Below are 22,244 nucleotides of genomic sequence, written 5' to 3'. Positions count from 1 at the left end.
ATATATATTAGAAGAAAGAATATTGCCACATTTTTCTAATTTCTTTCTTCCAAGCATAGAATTTTAGACTTTGCCACGAGCCACATACACAGGCATGATTCGTTTTGGAAATTATAAAGTGTATTACTTGAAATTAGTGAACTTAAAATGTCAAGTCACTAATATATTTCTTGTCTTTAAATTGTATGAAGGACATAAGAAACTTGTCTGTCAAACTTATCACAGAGTTGCCAAAAGATGTTTCCTGCTTATATATCTTTTCTTCAGACAATCTTCAAAAAGTGTTTGAAAAATTTTGTTTTTATCTAGAGAAAATGCTTTAATCTTCTATTCCTTGAACTTCGCTTTTTGATTTAGCCAAACACCATACAAATGAATGTTATGGACTAAGCACTTTGACCCACTGAAAGCTCAGGCTCGAGTAGATTGCTTAATATTTACCAAGTTCCCCTGAGGCTTTAGGCACAATTAGCTAGCTCAGGCACCCTGTGTTTGGCATGAGTTGAATTCTATCTGATTTATTCTTGGATGAGGGAGTATTTGAAACATTAAAAACAGTTAATGAGCTTTCTGCAGAAGCCTTTAAGAGTCCTGGGGACATGTTTGCAGTGGTAATTTCCTACAGTGTCTTTGGACTCTTAAATTCCTGCAGTTGGCTCTCATTGGATGAAATTTCTTAGGCAACTTAAGATCTAAATTGACCCTTGACTTATTTACCCCCAAGGAAATATGATTTGCTAAGCCTTGATTTGTTTCCCATGACCATAATACTTCAGAAGATCCATCTCCTCTACAAATGATCATCCAAAAAAATGGTAACAACTGCTCTAAAAATTAAGAATTACCCTAACCACAGGAAACAAAAATAGTCAACTTTGGAGTTTTCCCTTCATTTTCCCATCAGCTCCCGGTAATTGTCCTAGTCCCAGCTGCACCCAATATTGATCCACTTCTAGATTCCAATTGTCACATGTATCATTTTCTAAGTAAGGCCCAAAGTGTTAACAACAAGATGGGTCACAAATGTTATTATACATGTCTTGATGTCCTTGGTTTACATCCGTCTAACAATTTCTCGTTTGTGATCTTGGGCAAATATAATGTCTCCAAACTTCATACCCAATATTTGTTAAAGCAGGATAATGATAGCATCTATCTCTTATGGTTGTTGTGAGGATTAAATTCATTAATTTGTTCATTCTAAAAATGTTCATCAAGTGCCAGATAAGTGTCTGGCCTTGCTTTAGGCACTGGAGACACTATAATGAACAAAACAGAAGAAAATCTCTGCCTTCATGAAGCTTACAGTCCAGTGGATGAGAGTCCGTTTAAAACATCAATAAGTACAATGTTGGATATTAGAAGGTGATAAGTTCTATGGAGAGAAAAAAAGAAGAAAGGGAATGTAGGAATGGGGAAATGCAAGTTTAAACAGCTTGGTATGAGAAACCCTCACTGAGAAGGTGACAGGAATGATGCTTATGCATATCTAGGGGAAGAACATTTCTTATGAAGGGGGGCAGCTTGTGCAGAGGCTTCATGTTGGAGGAATAGAAGGTTCATTAGGCTAGATGGAATGGATTAAGAGAGGGGAAGAGGAGTAGGAGGTGGAGTCAGAGAGATAATGAGTAGGGAAGGGGGTGGATAGTTGGTAGACATACAGCTTTGCAGACTGTGAAAGGGACTTCGCCTATTGCACTGAGTAAAATGGGAGCCACTGAGGGGTTTTGAGGAGGTGAAAGCAAGATCTGACGTCTGTTTTAAAAGACTCAGTGTGGCTATTGTATTGAGAATAAATGAGATATAATATGTAAGGTGTTTATCACAGTGCTTGGCCCATCGTAAGCATTCAGTAATTGATAATTGCTATTATTATTGGTGGTAAAAGTAACATCATCAATGTTACTATTAGTATTTATTTTGATGTTGATACTGACTCTCTTTTATTCTTGCTTTATGAAATGAAAGCAAGGATATGGGCAAGTGGTATTGGGTGGTGGGCCTGCTATCATCTGCCCATAAGTTAAATCGGCAGAAGGTGCTAATGCCAGCAAATTCAACATGTGGTGTATTTCACTCAACACATCATTGGCTGTATGATATAAGCCCCCAGTGACTTTACCACCCAGCTTAACATCATTAGAGACCCTCACTGTTTATTAGCTCTGGCAAACAAATCCATACATAAGGAGCCACTGGTGGTGAAGAAACCAGATGGGAAATTTTCTTCTGGCCATATTTTTCTTTCATACCTTTATTTCTTGTTCTAGTTTTTCTTCTTGGATCTCCTTTCTTTGGCTTTCCTTAATCACAGCATGGTGCTCAGGCAGTGGGTAGAATTCATGACAATAGTACCCTGCTCTTATAGACTATCTATCTTCCCAGAATTTCAAAATGCCTCCTGCCCCCTCTTTTTGGGACACATCCTCTTGTTCTGTTGGCATATTTAGGCATTGCATAGAACAAAATGAGGCACAGATTATTTATTCTCCAAGACTTCACAATCTCTATTTTAGGCTGTGTATTATGTATATCGACAGAAACAATATGGTGACTCTTTTTTAAGCTAGATGGTTATGCAATGATGATGGTGTGTTTTTCCAAAGCAGCAGTAGTGATGGCATTTATAATAATCAGACTTAGAGTTATGAATTTCCAAGTGCGTAACCATAAATATATTGAGTATCCCATATCCCTTTACAAGCATATGCTCATGCATGTGCAGGCACACATGACCAGCAGATGTGGTTTATTTTGTCACACAGTTTTTTCAAAAACCTGAATTTGTTGTCAACAGTTATTATAAAAATCTGGGTTTTAAGGATCTTCTTCAAAAATCAGGACACTTGGCATTCGTCTGCCCAAATTTCTCCATAGCAACCATCAGCTGGAGCTATAGGAGCCAACCCAGTGGTTTTCAGCCTTGGCTGCACAATAGAATCACGTGAGGTGGTGTTTCAAAAATACTGATGTTCGAGCCCCACCACAGACAATTAAGCACCATTTTCAACAACAGCAATAGCAGCAAATGTTTAGTGAGTGCATATTTTGTGCAAGAAACTGCCACTCTGTAAAGAGAGCTGATATATAAAACATATTCATGTTGGGGACATATGATGTGTATGAAAATGATAAGCAACTATACCAGATATAGAATATGCTTAGTACCAAGTGAACTATATAAAACAGTGGTTCTTAAATTTTGCTGCATAATAGAACTACCTGGGGAGCTTTGAAAACTTTTGATGCCCAGGTTGCACCCAGATCAGTTAAATTGGAATTGAGAGGAAGAAAAGGTGCTCAGGCATTAGCATTTTTTAAAAGTTCTTCATGAACAGTAATGTATCGGTAAAAAGCAGTTATCCATGGGATTCCAGTGTGCAGGAATGTTTGAGAAGCTGGATAGAGAGCAGGGCTTCAAAAACTTTAATGTGAATATACATCTCCTGGAGATCTTCTTAAAATGCAGCTTTTTACAGAAGGTCTGGGAATGGACCTGAGGTTCTGCATTTCTAACAAGCTTCCAGGTGATGCTGATGCTGCTGGTCTACTGAACACACCTGGAGACAAGGGTGTAGCAAATAGACTTTGCTACATTTTAGCTCTGTGAAGCTTAGTAGCTAATTTCAATGGGCCGTAGTGTTCTTGGCTTAAAAATCAGTGTAACAATTCCCACCCTTGGAGTGCTGTTAGGGTTAAATGCAATAATAAACATGTATAAAGCACCTGGCACAGCAGATAATCAATAAATGTTACTATTATCACTGGAATTTAGAAAAGAAAGGCATAATCTACGAAGGCATAAAGGGGATTACCGGAGCATGTCTTTAGGGGTCTTTGAAATAAGGCCTTGGATTAGTAGAAAGAATGGCCAGCTCTGGTGTTCTTTGTAATGAGTGGTTGAGTTTCACAGTTAATCCTCAAAATATGTACTTTTAGTTTTAATTTGCTTTCTGCCTTTATGCAAAACTGCTGCCAAATAACAAGTTTTTTTTAATGGAAAAATTTTAAGCATACTTTCTCTGCTCCTGCCACTCTCTGGTAGAGGCACCAGCAAGCTATAAAGTGGCCAGAAGTGGGTAGCAGAAACAATGGACAGATAGAGCCAAAGTCATGCTGAGGACCATGGCTGTTCCCATTCACATAGGCAAAGAATACAACTCAACTGAAAATGTGTTTTTAAAAATAAAATACTTATAGTTTTGAATCATGGCAATATTTCCAGTGACAGAAGTGAGGAAAGTAGAATAAAAGATTGTAGAAAAGTCTTGAGTTATTAAACTAATGAGAAAATTGTCTAGTTTTCTACTATTCGAAGGAATAGTGGTTTTTAAACATGGTCACAAATTCTTTGGCATTCTCCCATCAAGAGATAAAGGTCTATATCCCCTTCCCTTGAATTTGGGCAGGCTTGTGACCTCACTGACCGAGAGAATACAGCAGAAGAGACACTAAGCGACTTCTGTGGCTAGACCATTAAAGGCCATGCAGCCTCCTCCCTGTCTCTGGAACACCTGCTTTTGGAGCCTGAGTCACCATCTAAAAATTCCAACTACCCTGAAGCTGCCATGCTGGAGAGGCCACATCTAGGAACTCTGGGAGATAATCCCAGCTCAGCTCTCAGCTCAGCCTTCCTGTCATCCTTGCCAAGGAGTCATGCAAGTGGATGAAGCCACTTTGTACTTCCAGACCAGCCCTGCCACCAGCTGAACTTCACTGAGTATCCTCAATTAATACCATGTGAAGGCAGAAGAACCACCTAGCGAAGCCCTGCTTGAATTCTGGGCCCACAAAATTATCAGATGTAATAAAAGTGGTTGCTGTTTTAAGCCACTAAATTTTGGGGTGACATGGTGCTGCTTCACAGCAAAAGATACCTGGAACAGAAGGTTTCGTTTTAGTTTTGGTATAAGAGTCACATTCATTCTTCCCGTTGAGGAAAATTAAATTTTATTTGTGTGTATCAAGGAAGTTGGGAGAGCATAAAGAACATTCAGGACTCAAGAGAGCTAAGTTCTTTTATTGATGTCATTTATTCCTAAATTAATCTGTATGATAATCTGACCTCAGTAAAGTATTAAGGGAATATTTTGACAGTGGATTGACTGGTTCAGTGGTTTCTGATGTTCTTATGGAAAAATAACCATGTGAGAATTGACAGGAAAATTACAGTGGAAAGGAGACAAAGAGGAGAGCCCAGTCTTACACAGATGTTAAAATACATTAAATCAAGGGGAACTACCACAAATTCATACCAACACACAAATAGGCAGACAAATGAACAAAAGATAATAGGGACTGGAAAATTCAGATGTAAATATTTATGAGAATTTGGTATATGATAAAGATGACATTCAGAATAATGAGAAAAGGATGCATTATTCTTTAATTAATGTTGGGTCAATGGGCTATTTGGGAAAAATAACAAAGCTGAATACACAGCTACTACTTAGCCAAAATAAATTCCAAATGAATCAAAGACTCCAACATAAAAACAAACCATTAAAGTACCAGACAAGTTTTTAAAAATAACTCTGGAGCGCATAAGGCCTTTCTAAGCAAGACACAAAACCCAAAAGCTATAAAATAAACGAAAGATAGGTTATGTTTGGCTATATAACATTTCTTTATGGCAAAAAAATGATGCCATCAACCAAGTCAAATAAATATGCTGGAAAGTATATTGGTAACACAAATGACAAAGGCTCATTTAATTACTATATACAGCACTCTTATGAATTAGTAAGAAAAACAATATCTAATAGTAAAGTGTGCAAAGCATTTATTAATTTATTCATCAAATATTTATTAAACATCTACCAGGAACCAGTCACTGTTCTCTGGGCTAAGGATATAGCAGTGAATAAAATGAATTTCCTACTTCCATGGAGCTTCCATTCTAGTCAACAGACATAAATAATAAAAAATAAACAATCAAGTACATACTATTTCAGGCAGTGATAAACATACAAGGGAAACTAATGCAAGGCAAGGGAATACAGAATGACAGGGGAGTGGTTGCTAAAGACAAAGTTTTCAGAAAAACAAAATGACGGAACTGTATGAAAAGATGCACATTATTAAAATACATACCTTCCACCAGTACCGCGTAGTTTATAATCCCAAAGAACATCATACAATCTAAAAGTCTGTCACTAGGGAAATGCTTTAATAAATTATAAATGGAATAAGAACAATGGAATACTGTGTAACCCCCTCAGAAGTGGACAGTAAATTCGAATATATTGATATGAAAAGAGTTCAAATTACGGGCCAAACAAAATGAGAAAGATAGAGTTATAATATGAACAATCTTCTGTGAAAAAAAGGATACACAGGTATACATGTATGTGTATGCCAGGAACATTTCTGGGAAGATATATAAGGTTTTAATGAGGGTCACAAACTCTAGGGAGACTCATTTTTCATGATATGCTCTTTTGAACGTTTTGAATTTTTTTAACCACATAATGTTTTATTTCTAGTCAAATAATAATAGTTTGTTTGGTATTTTTTTTGAAGAGACAAAGATTCCAGTCCTGGCACAAGATTAAGACTGAGAAAGTCACTTTACATTTCTGCTCAACTCCTTGCTTTTCCCAATTGTGAAAAGAGGAATTTGAATGAGATTATCTCTAGACATCCCTTGAAGCTCTGAGATTTTCAGCCTAAAATATTGGTGTTCATTTTGGGGGACAAAAAAACCCCCATAAAACCAACAAAATTGAGTCAAGGATACTACCTCATTTTATTTCAATCTTCAGGTCAGGTGCCTCACTATAAATAAGAACCTTTACATCTTTAGTTCAATTATTGGCAATAGGTCACCAAGAATCATGGCTAGGTGCTAAAAATTTTTAAGTATACATCTCTATATATTGCCAAAGAGCAATTTATTCTATGTCTTTACCTTCCTATAACCCATCTCCCTTGAAGAAAGTTTTCATGACTGGCAATCAGAGACCATCTTTGGTGTAAGGGGGTCTGACAGGAGGGTGGGAGAAGGAAAGCCTCGGTTCCTTTGTGTTTGTTCCTTCTTTTTTGCGTGTTCAACTGGCCTCTCTCTTGTATGGCCAGGGAGGAATCCCAGTGTAGAGAAAATGGTTTTCACCATCATGTCTGACTTGGCACTACTAGTAACTTTTTTAGTACCAAGAATTGAGGTGCTGCTGTAACAAATACCTGAAAACATGGAAGTGGCTTTGGAACTGAGCAAGGAGTGGAGGCTGGAAGAGTTTTGAGGTGTGTGCTAGAATTAGAGACTCTAAGGGCAGTTCTAGTGGGGTCTTAGCAAAGCCAGGATAGAGTGGGATCATATCAGCAAAGACATTGCCAGTTGGAACTAAGGGAGACAGACAAAGCAGGACAGAATGAAAGAAGCCTGTTGGATTTCTTAGACTTGACTGGCCTGGACCATAGAACTATTTGGCTGTAAGCATGTACTAATCTTAAGAAAAGGGGAGAAGAGCCTGCAAAGACAGTTCAGAGATCATCAGGGCCACCATCTCAGTTTCAACAGGCCAGACAGCCTTTCACCAAAGTCTTGGGTCTAGGACTGTCCTGTGGAAGCTTTTGAGGCTGTTCAGGACCACCTGGAGCTTTGGGATCTGTACCTCCACCACTCTAGTGGACCTGAAGGGCAGAGCATCAAACCAAAGAGGATTATTCTCAATCCTAAAGTATGATTAAATGTGTCTTGCTAGATTTCGACTTCCTCGAGATCCTTCATCCTCTCCTTTTTTCCTGTTTCTCCTGTTTGGAATGGGAATGTCTATGCTGTGTCTTTCTCACCATTGAATTTTAGAAGCACATAATTTGTCTGGTTTCACAGGTTCACAGCTGGAGAAGAATTCTGCCTCAGGATGAATCATACCTCAAGTCTCACTCATATCTGATTTAGATGATATTTAGATGAGACTCTGGACTTTAGAGTTGAAAATGAGTTAAGACTTGGGGAACCATTGGAATAGAATGAATGTATTTTTCAGATAGCTAATGTTTAGGAGTTTCCATGATAAGCTAGACTCAGATATACAAGTACTAAGATTATAGAAACTCCTCCAGACCCACAGATGACTCTACCGTGTGTTTTTACTAATATAAGTATACCTTGTGTACACCCTTTCTCCCTTCAGGTGAATGCACTGAGCCTCACTGCCCATTTGGCCTGACCTCACTGGCCTCTCTCTGGTAGAGCCAGGAAGGAATTCCAGTGTAGCGAAAATGCTTTTTTTATGCTACTAAGTCTCTGTCACCCGCCTTACTGTCTTTTATGTCCTCATTCCTAAGTGTTTCATTGTGTATTTCCTAAGAACAAGGACAGCCTCTTACATAACCACAGCCCAGTTATCAAACCCAGGAAATTCAACATTGATACATACTATTATCTAATTGACATCGTCTGTTCAAATTTTGTCCACTGACCAATCATGTCTTTGGTAACAATTCTTTTTCCCAATTAGGATCCATTCCAGGATATCATGCTGCATTTGGTTGTCATGTCTCATTAGGCTCCTTTATTCAGAAACAGTTCCTCAGCCTTTCTTTGTGTTTCTTGACCTTGGTATGTTTGGAGGATACAAGCCAATTATTTTGTAGAACGTCTCCAGTGTGTATTTCTGATATTTCCTCAAGGTTATGTTCAGGTGATGTGCCTTTGGAAGGAATACCACATTAATGATCTTGTGCCCTTCTCAGTGCGTCATATCAGGAGTCACATGATGCCACTTTACTCCATTATTGAGGATGTTAGTTTTAATCACTTGGTTAAGGTGCTGTCTGTCAGGTTTTCTCATTGGAAAATTCCTATTGTCTTCTTTGTAATTAATGTATGTTATGTGAGATTAAATACCTTGAGACCATACAAATGTCTTTTCCTCCTTAAATTTTCACCCTCTAGTTTTAACATCCATTCTACCTTGAGGAAGAGTTTTCCCTTTTCCTCTATTTATTTGTGTGTTTACTCATGTATTTATCTATATCAATGTGGGCTTATGAAGAAATCCACTTTTTTTATCTTGAGTCTTCTGTGAGCTCCTCACTGGAGGGTGGATGCAAAGGAAAGTCTTCACAGCCATGAGGGATTCAAAATCTTGTTTCCAAACCAAGTTCTTTTAATTAACTTAGAAATTTGCTCTTCTTCACTTTTACTCATGAGTTGACATGGTAATCCTTTCTTTGAGAGTGGAAATCCAGACGGAGCCGAAACTCATCCCCTTCTCCCCTTCCATTCGGATTTCCTTCTCTTTCCTTCAGTGTGTACTCTCAGTAGCCCAAGTGTCAGTTCCAAATTCAGTAGCCAATGTCTTGGCCTAAGATTGGCAGACATTCTAACATGTCGAAAAAGTTTGCTTTCCCAACATAGACAAGAAAACCCAATGGTTAGCTCTTAGTCACTCATTATGTCTTGTGTGTTTTTCCAAAGTAAACATATTTCTGTCCTATTTGCGATAGCATTTGAAGTTCCTTTAACTTTTTTTTAACTTTTATCTTAAGTTCAAGGGTACAAGTTCAGTTTTGTTACATAGGTAAACTTGTGTCATGGGGATTTGTTGTATAGATTATTTCATCACCCAGGTATTAAGCCTAGTACTCATTAGTTATTTTTACTGAGCCTCTCCCTCCTCCTATCCTCCACCCAAAAGGCCCTAGTGTGTGTTGCTCCTCTGTATGTGTCCATGTATTTTCATCATTTAGCTCCTACTTATTAGTGAGAACATGCAGTGTTTGGCTTTCTGTTCCTGTGTTAGTTTGCTAAGGATACTGGCCTCACTGTTCACAATAGCAAAGACATGGAACCAACCTAAATGCCCATCAGTGATAGACTGGATGATGAAAATGTGGTACATATATCCCATGGAACACTATGCAACCTTTAAAATTCTTTATAGAAACATTTAATTGAAATCAGGGCACAAGACTACCATATTGTGAATGATGTACTTAGTAAGGTCCATCCTCCTTACTAAGAATTTTTTTTTTAATTTTAGCAATGCTTAGCAAGGGATTGAGATGACTTGCCCACATCTTAGTATTTAAAATTTGCTATGCATACCTGCTTTATTAAATGTTGCATTATTTAGATTAAGAGATAAAAAACTAACCTATTTTTTAAAATTAAGGGGCTTATTAATACAAAGTTTTATAGGAGTTTTATTTGTTTGCTTTGTTTTGTTTTTTATCATATGGAATCGCCTAATATATAAAGTCAGAGAAGTAAGTGATAAAACAGATTAACCTGCCTTTTTCCTTCCTGCACCTGGCAGTACAACACTGAGCCTTTGGTGGTATCCACACTGACCTGTACAGTTCAGGAAAGTGACAAAGTAACTAGAAACCGCGTGAAAAATGAAGACACTTTATTTGACATGTATGCTGGTGTGCTTGCTAATTCACAGTGAATTTTCTGTGGTCCTAGCTTGAATAGACAGCCTCATTTCTTTGTGCAGCCTTCATTTCCTTGTCAAATGTCTGCAGAGATTTGTCTGTTGCTCAGTTTTGCTTATAGCCAGCTGGATGACATGAGTTGCTGTGGAACTGTGGAACTCTGCACCAAGGAATTCATGGCTGTGTGACATTTACACTGACTGTGTGTAGGCTAGGCTATCTAAACCTTTAGTGTTACTTATGGACTACAGTTTTAAATTATTCTACACATCCCACATGAAAAAAATATACAAGACAAAGAGTGTTTCTGACAAGAGGTTTTTTTTTTTTTTAAGTTGGTTTTTCTTCATGCAAATATACTCGGGGGTAAGAATCCATGTTTCACTTTTACTTTGCATGTGATTCACTCTTGCATTTCAGTCAGCCTGCTCTCCTTGTTGAGTTGCAATTTAACCCCTGAAGATGTCGTTAAAGAGAAAATGGACAAAATGTTATCCAGATATTTGTCAATGAATGAAAAAAACTAGAGTTTATAAAGAAATACATTATTACATTTTTAAAATAGCTTTGTTTATTGAGCTATCAAAGCAATCTCTGCCTATAGTGGGAATTTGAAAAATAAAGAAAAGCATAAAGAAGAAATTGAATATTCATTCTGAATTTCACTAACCAGTGTTTATAGCTCCTCTTAATATTTTGGAGTGTTTCTTCCAAGTCTTTTTCTATGCATATGTAGTATATGTGTATGCTTAAAATATGGTTGAAATTCATATTTTGTGTATATAGTTTTTCATCCTGGTGTTTACATTTAATATTTTGTTGTGATGAATTCTTGTGAGTTTGCAAGTTTGAGTTTGAATGGCTGCACAAAGACCTTTTAAAACCAACCACCCTGGTTTAAAATTTGCAGGCTGCTTCTGATTTCATACTGCTAAAACAAATGTTCCTGTAGACATGTGTGAAGGCAAATATTAGACTGCATTTTTGACTTCTGGTCCATTAAGCCCTGTTACATTCCTTGTCATTTTTGACCCTTTCTAGCTAAAGCAATGACCAGTCGCATTCACCTCTCTTCTCTAGCCCACAGCCCTATCCTCACAGGGACAGCGTTACTGAACTGGACCATGGGGCTTGGCCTAAAACATGTTTTCCTTTCTTTGGGTGTTGAAGATAAGCCAGAATGGCAACTTGCCCAAAAGTGATCCAAGAACTTTTTGTATGAAAGTTTTGTTTAATAGTACCAACAGAAATGTTTTCAAATAAAAGTTTTATTAAGGTTAAATTTGTTCCTGTGTTAGAAAGATAAGGTTTATTCTCACATGCCTGAACTAGTTCCTTCCAACATGTTTGCTAGCTCTTCTGTTGACACAAAATGTCAATGGCCTGAGAAAGATTTTACACCCTGAAAAGAGAGATAAAGGAAACTCAAGACCATGAGCTTCTTTATCACAGTGATGCACATAGATGCTCACACCATTCTTCATTGTCAGTTGCAGAACCCTTTGTTCCTCTTTCAAAAAGTGTCTTTGTGTTTCTCAGAATGAGCTGGCTCACTCTCTCCCATCTGTCGGAAATGCAAGAGAACTTCATGGAAAGCAAGAGTATATAGGGTTCCCTGTAAGGTTAGAGGTGAGTTCCAGGCACTTAGTCCCAGTCACCATCTGCTCTCATGTGTCCTAGTGCTGCAGACATTGTTACAGAGGTGGGACAAGAAGTGTCTGTCCTACAGGTGTTAAGCTTCTTGTTCCCAGCACCTTGGGTGCCTTGGGATGACCTTTTCTCTCCTGTCTCTGCTCCGACTGATTTACTGTGTGACTTTGAGAGTGTTTTTTAAGGACTTGTTCTGGAAAAGAGTATGACAATTTCTAAGGATACATACACTATAAGAAGTTGACATAAATAAGAACAAAAGGTGAGAAGGCAAAGGAAAACAAGGCTAACAGCAAACTGGAGTTTAGGCCAAATTAACAAAATGCATACCACTGTTCATTCAATAACGTTTTATTGAATGCCTAATATGTACCATTGTCTAGAAGACAATGTTTTTCAAACTTCGTTGCAACACATTAATGGCCTTTGAAACCATCTTAGTGAGCACCCATCATTTTTAATGGATTAAGATATGAAGGTGAGAACAGAATATCAGAGGCCATTGCACAAAGTAAGGGTATTATATCTTTATGTAAGTTTCAGATTGATGGGCGTGTTTGTGCATTAGGTCATGATATAAAATTTCTGTCTGTGGCCATGGTAAAGAAAGTTTGAAAACTACTGATCTAAGGGTATACACAAATTTAGGGCTGGATTTTTTAGAAGCCAATGGGAAGAGAAGAAACTGATTTGTTGCATGATTTGGGGTGCTGATCTACAACTATACACAGGAAAAAAATTCTGCTATTCTTCACCAAGAAAAAAAAATGAATAACATACTAAGCAGCATATTTACAGAAAATCCTGAAAACTTAATGCTGTTTCTTTTAGCCTCATCTTTTATACCATTTCATATAGATACTACACACAGGGTGACAGCACCATGTTACAATAGATAAGATGTCTGAAATTTACCCTGATGTATGCTGTAGGTCCCGTCACTGTTCCCTGCCACATGTTTGTATTCTTATGAATGCTAAGTACAAAAAAAGTATTGATATTTCTTAAAGAAATTACCTTAAATAAACATTTTTATTAAAATGAAACGTACACACAGAGATGTACACAAATCATCAGCATACAACTTAATAAATTTTCACAAAACAAATCCACCTACACAATCACTATTTAGATCATGAAATACAATATTGACAAGAAGCAAAAATTCTCTTCACACCCACTTTCAGCCTCTCCCCAAAGGAGAGACTGAACTCCCTGGAGTTCTAAAACCAGAGGTCAATTTTGCTTTGTTTAGAACTGTATATAATGGCCTAATATAGAACATACTTTCTTGTGTCTGGCATATTTTGCTCAATATTGTGTTTGGAAGACTATCTATCATTTCTGACTTGAATTGGACTGTATTACAAGTTTTAATCTGTTCTACTATTGATGAACATTTGAATTGTTTTCAGCTTTTGATTATTATGCAAAGAACAGCTATGGACATTTTTGTACAGGTCTTTTGATGACCATGTGTAAACATTTCTGTTAGGTTTGGGAGTGAAGTTGCTGATTAATAATACATGTGTATTCAGCTTTAGGAGATATTGTAGAACTGTCAAAATGATTACACTTCACCAACAGTGTATGAGAATTCCAGTTTCTTCACATCTTCTCTAATACTAGGTATTGGCAGTATTTTTAATTTTAGCCATTCTGGTGGGTGTGTATAGATATCTCATTGTGTTTTAAATTCACACTCTCCTGATAATGAGGTTGAGCACTTTTTATATGTTTATTTGCATTTGAGTATCTTCTTGTGTGAGAATATCCAAGTCTTTTGGCCATTTTATATTGGGTTACCTTTTTCTTAATGATTTATAGGAGTTCAATATATGTCCTGAATATGATTTCTTTGTCAGTCGTATGTAATAGAATTATTGTTTCCCACTTTTCACTCTCATAATGGTGTCTTTTGGTGAACAGAAGTTCCTAATTTTAATATAATCTAATTTCTTACCTTTTCCTTTATTGTCTCCTTTTAACATTTATTGTTTATTTATTTCTTTTTTCCTCTATTGTTAATGCTATTTGTGTCCTGTTTAAGAAAACTTTGTTTACCCCCAAATCATGAATATGTTCCCATATGTTATCTTTCTGAGGATTTCATGTTTCACCTTTTACATTTTACCAGCAACCCACCTGGGATCGATTTTCCTGTATCATGTGAAGTAAGGTACAAAAATATTTTTTACAGTATGGGTATCCAGTTAACCTACCACCATTTATTCAGGACAATGCCCTTTCTCACTACAATGCAATGTCACTTTTAATGATTAATGATGGTATATGTGTTTCTGTTTCTGTACTCTCTTTGGAGGTCTTCTGATCTATTTGTCTATCCTGCATCAATAGCACACTGTTTCAATTAATGTAGATTTGTAATACTGTAGCTAGTAGTATTAAGTCCTCTAATATTCTTCTCTTTTAATTTTGCCTTGATTATTCTTGGCTCATTGCTATTTCACATACATCTTAGAATTAGTTTACTAATTTCCACCAGAAAAAAAAACAAAAACAAAAACCTAAGACTTGTGAGATTTTGATAGGGATTACTGTATATTGAATCTATATACTAATTTAGGGAGAATTGACATCTTTACAATATTGAGGCCCCCAATCTATGATCATATATTGATCTCTTTTGCTTTTTCTCAGTAAAGTTTTGTAGTTTCCCATTTAGAAGTCTTGGATATCTTTTAAAAATGCATTTTAAAGTATTTGATATGTTTATGCCAATATAAATGGTGTAAGTGACTGAATTTTATTTTCTAAATGTTTGTTGTTGGTATATAGAATTCCAATTGAGTTTTATATGTTGATCTTATATCCAGTGGTGTGGCTTTATTAACTTATTAGTTTTAATAATTTATCTGGAGGATGTTTTGGTTTTCCTCATACACAATTGTGATTTCAAAGAATAACCACAGTTTTATCTCTTCTTTTTTCAGTCTTTTTTTTCCTAATTGCAAGACCTGCGATTTCTCGTATAATGTTTTACAGAGGTGGTTATAGAAAATATCCTTGAATTATTCTTAGTCTCAGGGGAAACTTTCAATATTCATCATTAGCATGTTTGCTATAGGGTTTTATCAAATTGAGAGTGTTTTCTTCCAATCCTAGTGTGTTGTAAATTGGAGAGTAAATCCTCCTTGTGAGGTCTTTAAGGATCATTTCAGTAAGGCCATAGAAAGGCATATGAGAGGCACAGGCATATGCATACGAGAGGCATATGCAATTAAATGATCTAATATGCTTGCAGGTCCTAGAAAGGAAAGCACAGCACATCGTGCAGAAGGCCCCATGGGAGAAGGGCCAGGTGAGCGGGCTCACTAAGTAAGTGGGGAGCCAAGAGAATGAGGACCTACAGACTGGTGCCTCTTTAGGGGGTCAGGAAGGTGTATACAAGAAAAAGGCATGAGGGATTTCATTGGTGTGTTTGAATGTCACTAGATGACATTCAGGGGAAGGAAAGAAGGGGGACTTGTGGCAGGGACCAGCCCTATTACACTAGTACAACCTGGACACCAGGGCAGGGTGTGTTCAGTCTATTGTAGGGCTGTTGAGGCATTAGGAAAATGTAAAGTTTTCAAAATTTACCAAACACCTAGTTTGCTGAGTGTTTTATCATGAATAGATCAATGTACCCATTTAAAGGACCAGATGCTTTTCGTTTTTCTATTAATAGAGTGCTTCACATTGATTGCTAATATTAAACCAACCTTGTATTTTTAAAAGTAAACCCTCTTGCATTAATGTGTTATCCTTTTAAAATTATCTCAGGATTTGGTCTGCTAATACTTTGTTTAATTATTCTTCTAAATTCATAGAAAATGCTAGTTATAATTTTCTTTTCTTATAATACCCTTATACTGTTATGGGATCAAGACTATGCTGGCCTCATAAAATGAGTCTCATCAAATGAGTTGAGACACGATCCCACTTCTTCTATAACCTGGATGAGCTATGTAAAATTGGTGTGGTTTTTCCTTTAAGTATTTGGTAGAACTCACTCTCCAGCAGTTTAGGCCTAGAGAGTACTGTGTGAGTAGATTTGTATATACAAATTCAGTTTCTTTAATGAGTATGGTACCATTCACATTTTTATTATTTTTTCCTGTTTGAGTAAGGTTTTTTTTAAGTAATTTGTCCATTTCATTGACATTTTCAAATATTGCCATAAAGTGTTCATATATCCCCTTATCTTTTTATTGTCTGTAGGATTTGTAGTGATTTCTTTTTTATTCAATACATGTAATTTTTCCTTTCTCTTCTTTTATCTTAATAAATCTGGCTATAGGTTTATGATTTTATTAGTATTTTCAAAGAATCAGTTTTTGACTTGATTGATTTTCTCTGTTACACCTCTGTTCTATGTATTACTAATTGTTATTTTCTCCTTTCCACTTTGGTTGACCCTAATACGGTATGATTTTTAGGGTTTCTTGAGATGGATACTTAAATCATTGATTGTCTTCTTAGATCATTGGCTGTCTTTTTTTTTTTTTTTGATACATGCATTTAAGTATAGAAATTTCCCTCCTGTCACACCTTTAGCTGCATCTCACACACTTGAGATGGCATGTTTTCTTCTATTTCAGTTAATAATATTGTTGAATTTCCACTCTGCTTAATCTTTGACCCATGGGTTAATTAGAAGGGTATTGCTTAATTTCCAAATATTTGTGTAATTTTTAGTTATTATTTTATTATTGATTTCTATTTAATTATGATATGGTCAGAAAATATCTTCTGTTTGATTTTTGATCTTTGAAATTTATTCAGACTCGTTTATTATCAACACATCATAGATGTTGGTAAATGTTCAATGTGTATTCTGTAATTGTTGGCTGTAATGTTATAAATAGATCTATTAGGTCAAATGTATTCATCACCTTATCCTTATCTATGTTCTTACTCATTTTTAACAGCCTGTTCTACTAGTTACTGAGAGAGGTGTATTAAACCCTCACACATTAATTGTGGATTTTCTTATTTGTTTTCTAGTTCTAGCAATGTTGGCTTTATATATTTTGAGGCTTAGTAACTAGGTGCATTCAGATTTATCACTCATATCTTTCTATTGGATTTTTTTACTATTGTAAAATGTCTTTTTTATCTCTAGTAATATCCCTTGTCATTAAGTTTACAGTATCTGACATTAATATAATTTACATGTAATTTTTCAATCCTTTTTTTCTTTCAAATTGTGTGTCCTAATATAAAAAGTGTGTCTCAGTTAAGCAGCGTTTAACTGGGATTTAAAAAATAATTTAGAATATGTATATTATGTGAACTGTTTATCTGCATTTTATGCAATTACTGATATATTTAGGTTATAATCCATCATATTACTCTTTGACATTTTATTTGCCCCAGCTATTTAGTGTTCCTTTTCCTCTCCTCTGTTACCATATTTTGAATTAATGAACTATTTCACCTCTACTGGCTTGTTAGTGATTTATTCTTTTACTCTTCTTTTAGTGGTTACCCTAGGAATTACAAAGTGAATCATTAATTTATTAATGTATAATATAAATTGTGACTTTGATTACTTTCCAGAAAATGCAAAGGACTTAATTTTATTTACCACTCCTCCCTTTTGTATTATTGTCTCACATTTCGATTCTACATGTTTTAAATTCCACAAGATATAACAATTTTTATATTGTTTTAAATAGTTAATATTCATTTATATATTCATTTATATTTACCGCATATTTACCATTTCTGGTGTTCATCCTTCCTTCCTGTGTGTCCAAGCTCCCATCTGGGATCTTTCTCCTTCTACTGGAAGTATACTCCTTTCAATATTCTTTCAGTTTTGGTCTGCTTTATTAACTTTATTTAATTTTAATTAAATAAAGCTAACTTTATTAGCTTTATTAAAGTCTCATTGACATAAAATAAATTGTATTTAAAATATACAATTTGATAAAATATGACATATGTGTATGCTGTTAAAGCATCCCCACAATCAATACAGTGAACCAATCCAACAGCCCTCAAAAGTGTCCCAGTTTGACACTTTAAATGAGGCGCATAACTCTAGGGGCACTTAGAACCATCCCTTCTCTTCCTGGATTTTTGCACTGGATTCAGCATAGAACTAGACCAATATCTGCCAATTCCCAGGGCCAGCATAATAATAAAAACAACACTTATAGCATGCTTTCTTGGGCCAGGCACTCTTCCAAGCACTTTATACATTTTTAATATTGAACTTACTAATTTAACCCTGATCTCTATAAATTAAGCATTGTTATTGTCCTATTACAGAACTTGAGGCACAGAGTAGTTCGCTGCACTCTGCGTGCCTAAAGTGTCTATTTGTTTTTACTATTAATTATGTTGATTCAGTTCTAATTGTGTCCACTCAATCAAAAGAACCATTATAAAGCGTGTTCTTGTATATAACCTGGAGTGACAACCTCAATCCCCAGATTCTGCTATTGCTCCTTCATGGATAGTAGTTTCCCTGCCATGCTTTGTTTGACGATCCTCTAAGAGTGACTCTGAAGTGGTGAATGCCATCCTTGTTTAAAGGGGTAGGAGGGACAATAATCTAATTCTACCTAAGAGAGAAGACAGTAAACTGATGCTGTGTTTCCATTGCTGTTGGAAAAAGAACAGTAAATGACAGCAAAATTGAATAGCTTGATACTTGCACTGTATAAATTACCCAGCGGAAGAGATGTGTTGAGAGGGAAAGTGAGGATTTGATCTCTGCCTTTCAGTTTTCAGTCATTGTCAACCACAAACTACAAAAATTGGCTCAGCAAACCTTGGCTTCATCCAGGATACTAGGGAGCAAGCCAAGAGATTTTTTTTTTTCCCCTGCTAAGTTGCTCAGGATTGGTCTTTTGTGGATATGTTTACATTGGTGAATAAAGTCAGAGTACTTTAGTCATTTTGCTTCAGTAGTGTTTTTCAAACCGTGGTTGGGCTATATTAGTGAGTAATGAAATCAATTTAGCATGTTATTACTTTTAAAAAAATGAAATAGTACATAAAATAGAACAAAATAGGGTAGAGTTCAATGGAATAGAAGGTATCCAAGTGTATCACAGGAGTAAGAATATTATTTTGTGGAACTTTTGTTTCAGACATATATATATATATATATATATATATATATATATATATATATATATATGTCCCTACATATTTGTGTATGTATGTGTGACAGATTAAAACATTATTTTTTATTGTGGATCATGGTCAAATAATTACTGCTGGGAATTTAGTACATTAGAGGATTTTTTTCCAATTTTGTGAGTATATTTTTTCCAAATGTTGTTTGTTTCTGTTTGAACGGGTCATACTTCAGAATTTGATGTAGAGGGGAGCAGGCGAAGTCTTCATGCTGAAGTAGAGAGTAATAATTTTCTTGTTGATCAACTACAAGTAGAAAACAAACATGACGTATCCGAATCTATCTATATTGTGGTTCTGTGTTGAAATTACATGTCTTTTCAAATGTCAGATAGAAACATCCCAAGGAAATAAAATCACCCTAGTGACATTCGAATGCCAACCCAAAAGTCACCATCTTTTAAAACACAGGTGGCTTTTGGCAATACTATATACCTACTTGCCAATGATTGGAGTTCAGAATTTACCAAACAATGAAGTTACTCATAGTTGATTGTGATGACATGTGCTGGTTTTAAAACTTTACTATGATAATTGGATAATAGAGTAATTTTTCACATAAACACAGTTTTCCCTCCTAATTCAGCTTAGTTAAAATCTGTGTCAATTGCTTTGAATTAACATTAAATAGATTCATGAACTTGCATAAGACTTAGTTAGTAAGCCAACTGTATGTGATTAAATTTCCCACATGTGGGAAATATATATATCAGTATGTAATACATTCTGCCAAATATACCCATTCACTGGTACTAGATCTTTATGAAATGAAAGAACAGTCAATACAATAAATATTAATAAAAATGCTAGCGCTAGAAAATGTCTTACAGCAGCGATGACATTTAAGTTTCTTCTTAAACTGGTTGGCAATGCCTGTCTAGGTGCTATTTGAGAAGGATTTAGAGATTGTGGTTGGAGTCAGCAGTAAAGAAAGACTGCAATTGATTAGTTGTGTGGTGAACATGGGAGAAGGGCAGTGATGATATATATATATGCTTTATGTTTATCTTAGAACTTTCTAATTTAGTAAATCGTTATGGTATCTTGGAAACAGGAGTTGATTTCTCCATTTTATAGAAGGAAGAAAAAGAATAACAGATGGATGTTACCCATAGTTAAGCCTCTCAGTACTCTTGGGCTTGTTTCGTTTCTGTTCAGGTTCAGCTAGATGATGTGTTTAGTCCATGCCTCATAAATGTTTCCATTTCCTCCTTTTTATTTCCATTACCACTGTTATGTTTTTGATTCTCATTAAAGAAATTATGATAGAAGCTTTCTAGATGATTTCCTTGCTTTCTGGTGCTTAAACAGTTTTTATGGGGTCAGGAGTCATAGACTCCGCTGAAAACCATGCAACAGCTATGCACCATCTCTCAGGAAATTGAATGCTCGAACAAACTTCTACAAATTACTTAAGGAGGGTTGTAAATTCCCTGAGGTCTACACTTAAATTAATAACCCCTAGTCTAGTTTGTCGTTCTCTAATTGATCCTTCAAATTTCTATCAGGCTAATATTCCTAATGACAACTGGTATTATATTATCCTTTGCTCAGAACCATTAAATTTCCCATTGCCTTTAGAACAAAAGTCCAATCTACTTGGATTAGAACTGAATCTTTCAAGCTCTAGCACTCTTTCTGCCTTTGCAGCCTCATCACCCATTCTCTACCTCTGTTTCCCTCTCCCAGACACACAACCTTCTTAGCCAAACCAGAATACTTGCTATTCTCTCGGTATTTCCTGCATTTCGCTCCTACGGTTGTGCAGCCTGAGCATCCTTTCCCTCACTTCCACCCAGTTGGGCCCTTTCTAACCGTCAAGCCCAGTGTCTTTTCTGATTCTGTTATTTTTAAGGATGTCACACAAAGCACTGAGCAACACCTTGTAGAGTACCTTGCACAGCATGACTGTGTATTCACCTGCTTGCCCACAGGTCCTCTCCATGCCCTGCCTCTGTATCACTGAGGGGCTGCCTCCTGAGGTATGTGCCTCCTCCGGGTTCAGCCATTGGAAGGCCTTGGAGGAAGATCGGAGGACTGAAGGAAGGGAGAAGTCAGGGTATTTCTTCTCCACTCTCTCTGCCTCAGACAACATCTCTGACAACAGTTGTGTCTTCTCTGTGGCTTCAGTTCCTACTGGAATCGCCAATTAAAGCTTTCAGTTTCTGTTGAATGACCCCAACCCAGGCCTCCAAAATCAATACCTCCATTCTTGTCTCGATAGCTTAGGGGTTTCCTACTGGATGCCTCCTTCTCCCCTGTTCGACTTCACTTCTTTTCCTTCACTTACGTAATCAGTCCCCTGCATTATAATCTTTCTGTTTAAATACTTCAGCCGGTTTATGTTTTCCTGGATAACCCTGATTCATACAGCTGGCATTTGATGGATATTTGCTGAATTTTATTACCTAATTTTAAATCATTTTTTATGTGGTTATCTCTCTCTCTCTCTCTTTTTTTTTTTTTTTTTTTGAGCGCAACAAGGATAAGCTGTCTATCAGTTATCTAGTGCATAATGACATTATTTGGAATTACCAGGGATAGTAACAAAATACCACAAAACATAGTTTGAAATGATTAGCATTCAGTAGCTCATGAGTCTGAGAAGTGACTGGCTGATTCTGCCCATCTTGGGTGAGCTCACTCATGCATTTGTGGTCAGCTGTATGTCAGCTAGATGACTCTGCTCATCTTTGCTGGGCTGTCTTATATGGATGGGACTTGGCTGGTCTAGGCTGACCTGGGGTGGCCTTGGTGGAGACAACTGACGTGAGTCAACTCCTCTATGTGTTTCTCATCCATAACAAACTTTCTAAGGCATATTCTCATGGCAATCACAGGAGAGCAAATTTGTTATGAGCTGGGCATGGTGGCTCATGCCTATAATCCCAGCACTTTGGGAGGCTGAGGCAGGCATATCGCTTGAGCTCAGGAGTTTGAGACCAGCCTCGGCAACATGCGTGTCAAAACCCCACCTCTACAAAAATATAAAAATTAGCTGAGTGTGGTGGTACACGCCTGTCATCCCACCTACTCAGGATGCTGAAGCA

At 36.4% G+C, this 22,244-nt stretch overlaps 1 protein-coding gene across 12 annotated transcripts in view; it reads left to right on the top strand.

Annotated features, from left to right (window-relative positions):
* The window catches only part of THRB (thyroid hormone receptor beta), a 366,979-nt gene that overhangs the window by 132,221 nt on the left and 212,514 nt on the right, over nt 1–22,244 (top strand). The window contains exon 2 of one of the 12 annotated variants that reach the window (XM_025376930.1): nt 15,302–15,358. The exons of the other annotated variants lie outside the window; for them this stretch is intronic. The gene's annotated coding sequence lies outside the window, so the exon portion shown is untranslated. The remainder of the gene's footprint in view (nt 1–15,301; nt 15,359–22,244) is intronic. 12 annotated transcript variants of the gene reach the window in all.

This window comes from Theropithecus gelada, chromosome 2, assembly GCF_003255815.1.
Source record: "Theropithecus gelada isolate Dixy chromosome 2, Tgel_1.0, whole genome shotgun sequence".
NCBI lineage: Eukaryota > Metazoa > Chordata > Mammalia > Primates > Cercopithecidae > Theropithecus > Theropithecus gelada.
Note: the sequence above shows the minus strand (reverse complement) of the source record. Positions and strands in the feature narration are given on the sequence as shown.